This window comes from Equus caballus, chromosome 26 (assembly GCF_041296265.1).
Source record: "Equus caballus isolate H_3958 breed thoroughbred chromosome 26, TB-T2T, whole genome shotgun sequence".
Lineage (NCBI taxonomy): Eukaryota > Metazoa > Chordata > Mammalia > Perissodactyla > Equidae > Equus > Equus caballus.
This window is the reverse complement of record NC_091709.1, coordinates 10,367,084-10,375,919: the sequence shown is the minus strand read 5'-3', so window position 1 is coordinate 10,375,919 and position 8,836 is coordinate 10,367,084. Positions and strand designations below refer to the sequence as shown.

The window sequence follows — 8,836 nt, the reverse complement described above, 5'->3', positions numbered from 1 at the left end:
CCAGCTTATCTCCACAACCACCTAGCCATTTCCTCCTGTCCACTCTGCAACTTTGTTCTAGCACACACGTCATCCACTCATTTGCTTTGGTACAATGAACCGTCTCCCTCAGTCTTTGAATGCCCCATTTACTAGGAAAATTCTTCCCCCTACACTTGGCCTACCTACTCTCTAGGGCTTAACTTAAGCATGCTTCCCAAAAGGCACTTCTCAGTTTAAAGTACACCCTGTCCCACCCCCTATTCTCTCCAGCGACAGCCTGCTCACCCCCGCTCCCCTGCCCCCATCCTGGTATTTACCATATTTTGAAATACAGGGTTTTTCTCAACTTTTTTTTCCTGTCTCCCCATTATGATCCATGAAGGCATAAAGCATGTATGTTTCATGCGCTACCATATCAGAGCACCTAAGAACTATTCACTAAATATTTGTTCGATAAGGTAATGACTTTATGCTTTATTTAGGGATAGTTTCCTTTGAGATTCAACATAGTCACAGCTGTAGGGATAGTTTTTGTTTAAAAGTAGATTTCACCAGCTAAAATGTAGGTTATAGACTTGTTAGATGACAGAGCATGTGCTTTTAGGAGAGAATGAAGAATAATGAAGGAGGTTTATATAGACCAGGTGTTTGTGATTTTTGTGCTTTTATGGGGAAGATGATGATAAACGGAACTCACATTTTATGAGAATTTGCAATAGACCAAATTGCTTTTCTTTCACTCATTTAATCCTCATAATAATCCTATGAAAGAGTTGGTAACACCATTTAGATATGAAAAAGCTGAAGGTTAGAGAAATTAAATATTTTAAAGACCACCTAGCTGATGAGTGGCTTAGCCAGGATTTGACCCCAGGTCTAATTCTAAAACACTTGTGTTTTTAAAAAATTATTATTATATCATATTATCTAATAATAAATGGACATTAAATCTAATGAAATGGTCCATATATATATGTAACTTTACATCTTTGAGTGAAGGAGGTAAGAAGATAGATTCACCAAAGAGTTGACAAGCCTGAGAGAAAGCTTCCTGGATCCATTATTTATCTATTGGGTCAATTTAACTAAAATTCCTGCTGAGCCTGTGTTTCCAGCTTTAAGAATTGGTTTGGAATAGATAAAGAGTTCCTAAAAACCCCAAGTTCAATGGAAAAATTAATTACAAGGGATTATAGGAGTAGGTTCAAAATTTTCTCTTGGGGTAGAATTGACAACTTTATCTCAAAAGTACTTTTCTGTTTAATTTTTTCTCTTCTTTTTGGTTCCTTTCATAATCTATGAAAAATTGAATAGCATTTGATATTACCAGAAACATAGCCTTAGTTTCAGGAAACGGGGACTTTGAATGGAGTAAGGAAGAGTGACCAGGTGGCCAGGATAGAAGGCTAGGTAGGAGAGGGTGATCAGAGAAGTCAGTGGGCAGCAGACTTGCTCACCAGGAGGGTAGAGGCTGGCATGCTGTGGGATGACTAGTAAAATCAGTCACCATTGGGCCCTCAGATACTCCCATGAAGAATGAATTGAACAAAACCTTGGCTTCAGACAAAACTCTCAACTTCAGTTTTCTCATATCTAAGTGGAGATAGTCACACTCACAGGGCTTCTGTGAGGATTAACAAATAATGTTGATAAGGCCCATCCGGAAACCTGAACCATATTGACTCCAACATGTTACCGTCTTTGCCCGCCACAAACCTACCTCGGCAAATTGTGGAAGGCAAATCTGGAACAGGACCTATCTCAGAGAAACTAAAAACTTTTTTAAAAACATAATTTGGAAGTCTTTTTAAGAGTTCTGATCTAAAAATGGACAAGCCAACCACCCAGTCTTGTGGATTCAAGGACAATCTAGGGCGTAGGAATGGCAGAGTTATGCATGACACATGCCTCTTATGTTTTGCATTATGCTATTCTCTTCAGCCTGGTAGGATTTAACGGGGAAGCTGTAACAGTCAGCGCATTCTCTCCGTGGGCTGTTTGAAAAACATCCGTGCAAGAAGTTCTTCGGCAGTGCTCCTTACAGAGCTATCATTTGAACTCTGATTCAAGGTGGTGGATTTTTCCCGCTGAGTTTCCACCTTCAGCAAAGTAGCACCTTCCCTGACTTATTTACTCCCATGAACAGGACTTCAGGGTAAAGCCATGCTGCTAGTGACAAGTCGAAGGCCTCATTTAAAGGTTCCGGGGGTGAAGCTTCATCGATTTACAATTAATAATGAAGCTAGTTTTAATCCTCATGGTTTGGTTTGTTTAATAAGTGAGATTTTAAATATCTCGGGTGACCCTGCAGAGACACACAGCTGATGGCAGCCCTGCCTCGCAAGTTTCTCACTCCCAGGAGGTTTGGCGCGACCCACCCCCCCACCCCCACCCCCAGAGTACCGTTACTTACTACTGGCATGTATTCCTGAAACGGTCAATATGTTCTCTCTGCAGTTTTTTCTGGTCTTGTTTTCCTTTAGCAATTTTGGCTGGAATTGTAGGATTTCATAGTACTCCTCATCTGATATATTTTACAGAGATTTAATAATAGAGGAATCCAAGTTGGGGAAGATGAGCTGAAGAGATGTCAGGACAGTTCTTAGCCTGTATTAAAGGATCAGCAAAGAGTATGTACTTAACCATAAAATAGGGTCATTTGTCCTCATGGAAGATAATGACAGACCATTAGTGCAATGTGTACCTTGAGTTTTTGTTTGTTCTCTGCTAGTTCTCCTGGTAGCAATGGCGATCTGGGCTTATCTAACTACATTGTCTCTGTCAGCCTCTGACAAGTGGGATACATTCACATGAGGGCTGGCCTGGGTATGGGCACAATTCTGTCCATGGAATGGAACAGAGCTAAGTAGGCCAGGGAGGATTAAAGCCTTGAGCTTGGCATCATTAGCACTGTGTTCCAACCCACCAGGCTAACTAGCCACAGACAAAGACCAATTGGACTAATAAATCACAGCAGCCAGAGCAATCTGGTTTGAATTTATTTCTCATTTTTAATACATTAGTTTTATAATTTGATTTAAATATTTTAGGATAAATGAAGCCAAAGGCCCATGTTACTCTCATTCTGAAGAGAGAAAGCAGAGAGGAAAAGCTATCCCACATGACTTCCCATAATCACGAGGCACAAAGTGGCACCGAGGCTGTACTCACTTTGTACAAGAGGTGTCTATCTGGGACACCAAGAGTAAATCATGATTTTTATAACTAATTTATGTTTAATAAGCACAGAAGAGGCTTTGCATTTAAGGAAAACTTTTTGGACCACTTTAAAGGTCAAGAACTTTTATGAAACCAAAAAATTACTCTTCTGTTGTGTTGTTTGTTTTTGCCAGATTTTCATGTGTTGTGTTTGATCCAGAAACAAGGTATGCATGTATCTTCAAATCCTAAAATTAATTTAGTTGCATCCCAGCTTTCACTTCATTGTCATCGTATAAATAGGCCACTAGAGAGGATTTCTTAACATTATGGTTCCTGTGGCTGTAGATGCCTGGAACATATTCAGAAACCCACCTACTTCCAAGGCCCATTATAAGGAGCACCTCTTCTAGGAAGTGTATCTTAACATTTGAAAATTGGTTTTCAATTTTCAATTGAAAATTGAAAATTTCAATTTCAAATTTCCTTTCTACCATCATGATTTGTATTGCCTGCTCCTTGTATTTGGTGACTTGATTGCTTGTGATTATTATTATTATTGCTCTTTATTTTGCTTGATCACTTCAACTATCATAATTGTCTCTCTTATGAAAAGATAAAAAGCTAAATTCCATGACGGAAAAGTCAGAGCTGGAAATTTCTGTTGTGACTCACACAGCACCAAAGGTAGCTACCATATAAACCTGCTGACATGAATTTGAACTGAACGACTCTCCCTGTGACTGGTGAATGCTGTGGGATTGTTAATCTATAAATGTTACTGCTTTGGGCTCTTTGAACACCAAATAGGAAGAACACAGGTGCTAAGGATTTTTTATGTGAACTTTACATAGAAAATATACCTTTCATTATTTTTTAGCCTTATTTTCAGTCCTTTCTTTTGATGAGTAAATTATAGGTCTTCAAACACGTCTCTTTTCATAGAATAATGTCAAAATGTTGGATGTGTTGAGTAACACTTTTGAAAATGCTTTTTTGTTATTTCCTAAGGATTTTAATGTGAGCAGTCTCCTTAGTGTAGTACAACTGTAGTACAACTGAAAAATACAAGATCCATTGAGAATTCAGGAAATATACATCATCTCCAGTAACTACAAATTCTAGCAGCACATCCTTCACGTGTTAGTAGCTACAGAGGCCGCAAAATCAAGTCCATCCTGGTGGTATATTTAGGAGTAGACTTCCTGAAAGTATGTAGCCATAGCAGAACCTTGACCAGGGTAAGGGAACAAAGTAACAATAGTAACAATGATAAGAAGAAGAACAATCACAGTTAACCTTTATATGGAGCCTGCCATGGGCTTGGCAGGTCTTAAGCACTTTTCCATTTACCAACTCATGTAATCCTCACAACAGCCTCATGAGGTTCATGCAATAATCACCTCCATTATACAGAATAAGAAATCAAGGCATCAAGTGTTGAGTGGTTTGCTCCACGTTACTCACCCAGGCCATCTGTTTCCACAGTCCAGCTCTTAACCAGTGTGCATACTATGTCTCACAGTGGGTGCTCAAGAAAGTTGATGTGTAATTTTGGCAGTTCTGGATAATTTTACCCATTTTATCATAGGAAGTCCCAGTCTTTTGTCTACAAGCTTTCTCAGCAGCTGAACAGACAGCATCATCTCCAATGTCTACAACGATGTTCTGTACTCCAGGTGACAGTGGTCTTCTCCAGAGGGACAAAAGCATGAGTGACAACTGTCCCTTACATGCACCACCTTCCTGGAACCTCAAGGAGAGAGAGACAGTGAAAGCAAACAAAACAGTACCTCCACTGCCTTAGGACTTGCCCACTTTCCTCACTTATAGCATCCAAATATAAATTTTGTTTTCTTAAAAGTGAATAACTGAAACAATGATATGTCTGCTGCCAACTTTGTGGGATTAAATCTCATAAATTCTCAAGGACCGAACTGTTTGTTTATATTTTCCCTGGAAGCACACCATGTTCTTTATAGATAATAACAAATATTAAAAAAAAAATCGTAAAAGTAATTTCAGAACATCTGATAATCAGATCATGACATCATCAACTTCAGATATGCTGAGAATATGAGGAACTTGACATGAACAGATGGGAGAGAGAAAGAAACGTGGGAGCTATTCTTGGGCAATGTGAGATTCAATAGAGAATATTAATTGTTAATTCAAGTTCAGGAAACGTGCAAAAATTGGTCATTAACCAGAGCATTGTTCCTCAAAGTGCGGTCTGCAGTCCAGCAGGATCATCATTATCTGGGAGTTTGTTAGCAGTGAAAATCTCAGGCCGTGGCCCAAACCTGCAGAATCTGAGACCACATTTTGAGAAGATCTTCCGGGTGATTCCTATGTGCAGTAAAATCTGAGATGTGCTGAACTGGAGTGCCTCTCTACGCCCAAAACAAATCACTTACAGTCAATCAATCCTAACTTTAAGAGCACAGCCACCTGGTAGAATAGACCAATGGTGATATATTTATGGAAATTTAACTATTATTAAACCATTTCCTAGGCATTTACTCATTTAATAGCCTCACTCTGCCTATGAGAAAGCTAGAATATATATATGTTTTTTATGATAAAATTGTTGCTAAGAGAAACAATCACGGGGCCAAATGCATTGAGGCGGTAATTTAAACCCAGGTCTTCTACACACAGATTCAGTACCTTGTTCATTCACGGGCAAACCATCTGCAGTTGGCGGAATATTTTTAAGTTGTGTCTTTGGAAATGCTAAAAGGTTGACGGTGTTTTTCTAAGACACAACTTATTCCTCCTCATAGCGTTCAGTCCTGAAAGCAGAAAAGGCCATCTCAGTCAAGCGCAGGCAAATGCGGTCACTCCAGGCGCTCCCAACCTCATGCGCGCACACTCGGCGACGCGAGGGCCCACGCACCTGTCACAGGTTCCCTCTCAGGCCAGGGCGCGCGGCCCACGTGGCGCTGCGGCACCGAGGCTAGGCCGTGGCTGCCGCGGGTCTTAGTCCTGACACCCACAGAGCCATCTCTACCCAGTTTCCCACAGTGTGGGGACACCCTTGGGAGGCCGAAGGCAGAGGCATGGGTACTGCGTCCTTTCAAGTTCCACTGATGACTGACGTCTCCTGCTCCTCCTCCCTTTTCAGGAACCGACTTGTGGGGGAGGGAGGGGACGGAACCCGCGCTCCTGTGCCTTCTCCTGTGTCTAGCTCGCCAGCTTCCTCTACAGCTCTTCCCTGTCCTCTATCACTTCTACCCAGAGTTCTTATCTCTTCAGAGGCAGGAAAAACTTGATCTTCAAGTATTCTTGTGTGGCTTTTTTCAAAGCTTAAAAGCCAAGAATTTGTTCTCCAGTTTCCATAGTTGCCACCCCCCTTGAGGCATGCCTGCCTGAAGTCTAGTGGCCTAAATGGAGGAGAGGTGACAGGGTAAAACGGAATGAGGGACGGCAAGAACCAGTTAATACTTAAAAATATTTGTCCTTCCTGGTGTCCTGTAGTTCTGAGGCGATACTACGAAGGACTAGAAGCCTTGGACTCTGGAGTTTAAATCGCGGGAAATGAGGCTCGCTCCAGTCTGTCTGTCGTAATACCTGAAGTGCCACCTCAGATCTCAGTGATACTCTGTAAACATGATCGGCAAGAAGGGGTGTCCGTCGGCAAACAACCAAAATGGTACGTTGTCTGAGAATGGTTTCATGTGAGGCCTAATTACAGGAATTATGATTATTTAGCCTAAAAAAAGTAAAGGCTAAAGGGAAATAAGTATTTCAATGCCTATCATATCATGTGGAAAAGAGTAAACTTTTGTTGTTGTTGTGTTTTGCTCCAAGAGGAGAATTAGAATCAAGGAATTAAGTTTAAGACATCAAATCTCAGTTCAAATTAAATTTGGCAGAGATAACGCTGCCATTTTCATTTTGCTCCTGGTTAGAGCAACATTATAGACGAGCCCCAATTCCTGAGACATCACTTGAAGGAGAAATACCCTAGGAAGGTGAGCTTCCTAACCCGTACTGAATGATGATGTGAGGAAGAAATAAACTTTTTATCATATAATGCCAGTTACTAATATTTTGTGATTTTTATGTTATTACAGCATATCCTCTCCTGCTTGACTAATACAGTAAGGAAGAACTTCCAAAGAAAGGAGTTTAGCAATGGACTGGATTTCCCACACAGAAGTACCTACCCTATTATGGAAATTTTCAAGCAGTAAATAGAAATCATTTATTAATGAATGTATTCATAAATCATTTATGCATCTATTAAACTATGTATTACATGAGTACATACTATTCACCAGTGTGTGTTACTCTGTTATGTACAGGAGAAAAAGTGGTAGGCAATACCAGCATGACCTCTCAGCATCGTCTAGTAGTTTTCATAGGTGATTTTCATGTTTGCTTCCAATTCTAAGTTTTTTAGTGTCACTTCAATAAATTAGTAGAAGATTGTTACCACCATATCCTGCTGTACAATGTTGCTATAGCATTTAGCTATCTTCATTTTTTCTATATACATGATGATACGTGTGTATATGTATATACGCATTTTTGTGTTTATGCAGACATATTTTATACTTCTGGCAGTTCACCTGATGATTGTCAGGAATTGTGAAGAATTTGAGATTTTATCCAACTTGCAAGTTAACAAGTGAGTTTGGATGCTGGCAGAAGGCAAAAGACTCCTGGATCAGAGACAAAGGACAGTTTATTATTCACAGCAATAGCTGTAGCCAAAATATCAGCATTTTCACTGCTGCCTGAGTCCTAATTCCTACGAGGAGGAATGACAAGGTCCAGGAGATACATGCACTTGCAATGGGTTGCATTACAGAAAAGGAATCCCAAGTTTAGGAAATGTCAGTCTTTCAGAATCAGCTGTAAGCAAGCCTGCCGACACTTTGTCCCAGAGAGAGGCATTAGTGGAAACAAACAAACCTGCTCTCTGCTCTGGAAGGAGACCCTATCTCTTTCAAGGTTATTCTCTCCATAAACATCCCTGAAAAGATAATCAGAACAAAAGGCTGTCAGTGCTTCTGCTCACAAAACATGCAGAAATGCTAGCGGTCCATGGAGAGTAGCCTTGCAACACGATACCCACTAGATTATAAGCTGTCATGAACCAGAACTAAACCTACCATTTTCATCACCATATCTTCAATTCCTAGCACAGGGCTTGGGGTGCAGTAACAGGAGCTAACACATCATATGCCAGGCCCTTTCCAACACATGTGGTAACTCACTTAATCCCAGCCACTACTGTCAGATAGTTACAAATCTTACCCATGCTTTTCTTTGGAGGAAACTGAAGCCAGAATTGTTTAGCAACTCACCTAAAATCATACAACTAATAAACAGAGGAACTTAAATATGCATTTCTTGAAGAAGTGAACTGAGTGAATGGATGGATGAGTAACTGAAATAGAAAAGAAGCATTTGCAATTATATGCATCAAGCTAACGACCAGGTTGCAATTTTGAGTTTGAATTCAGTGCAGCTCTGTCCTAGACCTCATGCACTGCTAAAACCAGACTAAAATCCGAGGCTAATGCATATTCCTATATTATTTGTTGATTTCTGTAGCTGTGATGTGCTCAGAGACTCTACATGTAAGCCTGTGCTGAAACATGTTTAATTAAAGCTTTACTGCCTAGGTTTAATTTGCCTGACTTGGCCAAGCTTCATGGTAAAAGACTAATTCTCTCTGAAA

General features: G+C 40.3%; 2 long non-coding RNA genes across 2 annotated transcripts; one reads left to right on the top strand and one right to left on the bottom strand.

The window, feature by feature from the left end:
• Window positions 1-2,934: 2,934 nt before the first annotated feature.
• On the bottom strand, window positions 2,935-6,390 carry LOC138920878 (uncharacterized). Its single transcript, XR_011432826.1, has 3 exons — window positions 6,041-6,390; window positions 5,812-5,936; window positions 2,935-4,887 (listed from the first exon to the last, which is right to left on the bottom strand). It is a non-coding gene; the product is annotated as an uncharacterized lncRNA (long non-coding RNA).
• On the top strand, window positions 6,297-7,419 carry LOC138920877 (uncharacterized). Its single transcript, XR_011432825.1, has 2 exons — window positions 6,297-6,796; window positions 7,221-7,419. It is a non-coding gene; the product is annotated as an uncharacterized lncRNA (long non-coding RNA).
• Window positions 7,420-8,836: the final 1,417 nt, after the last annotated feature.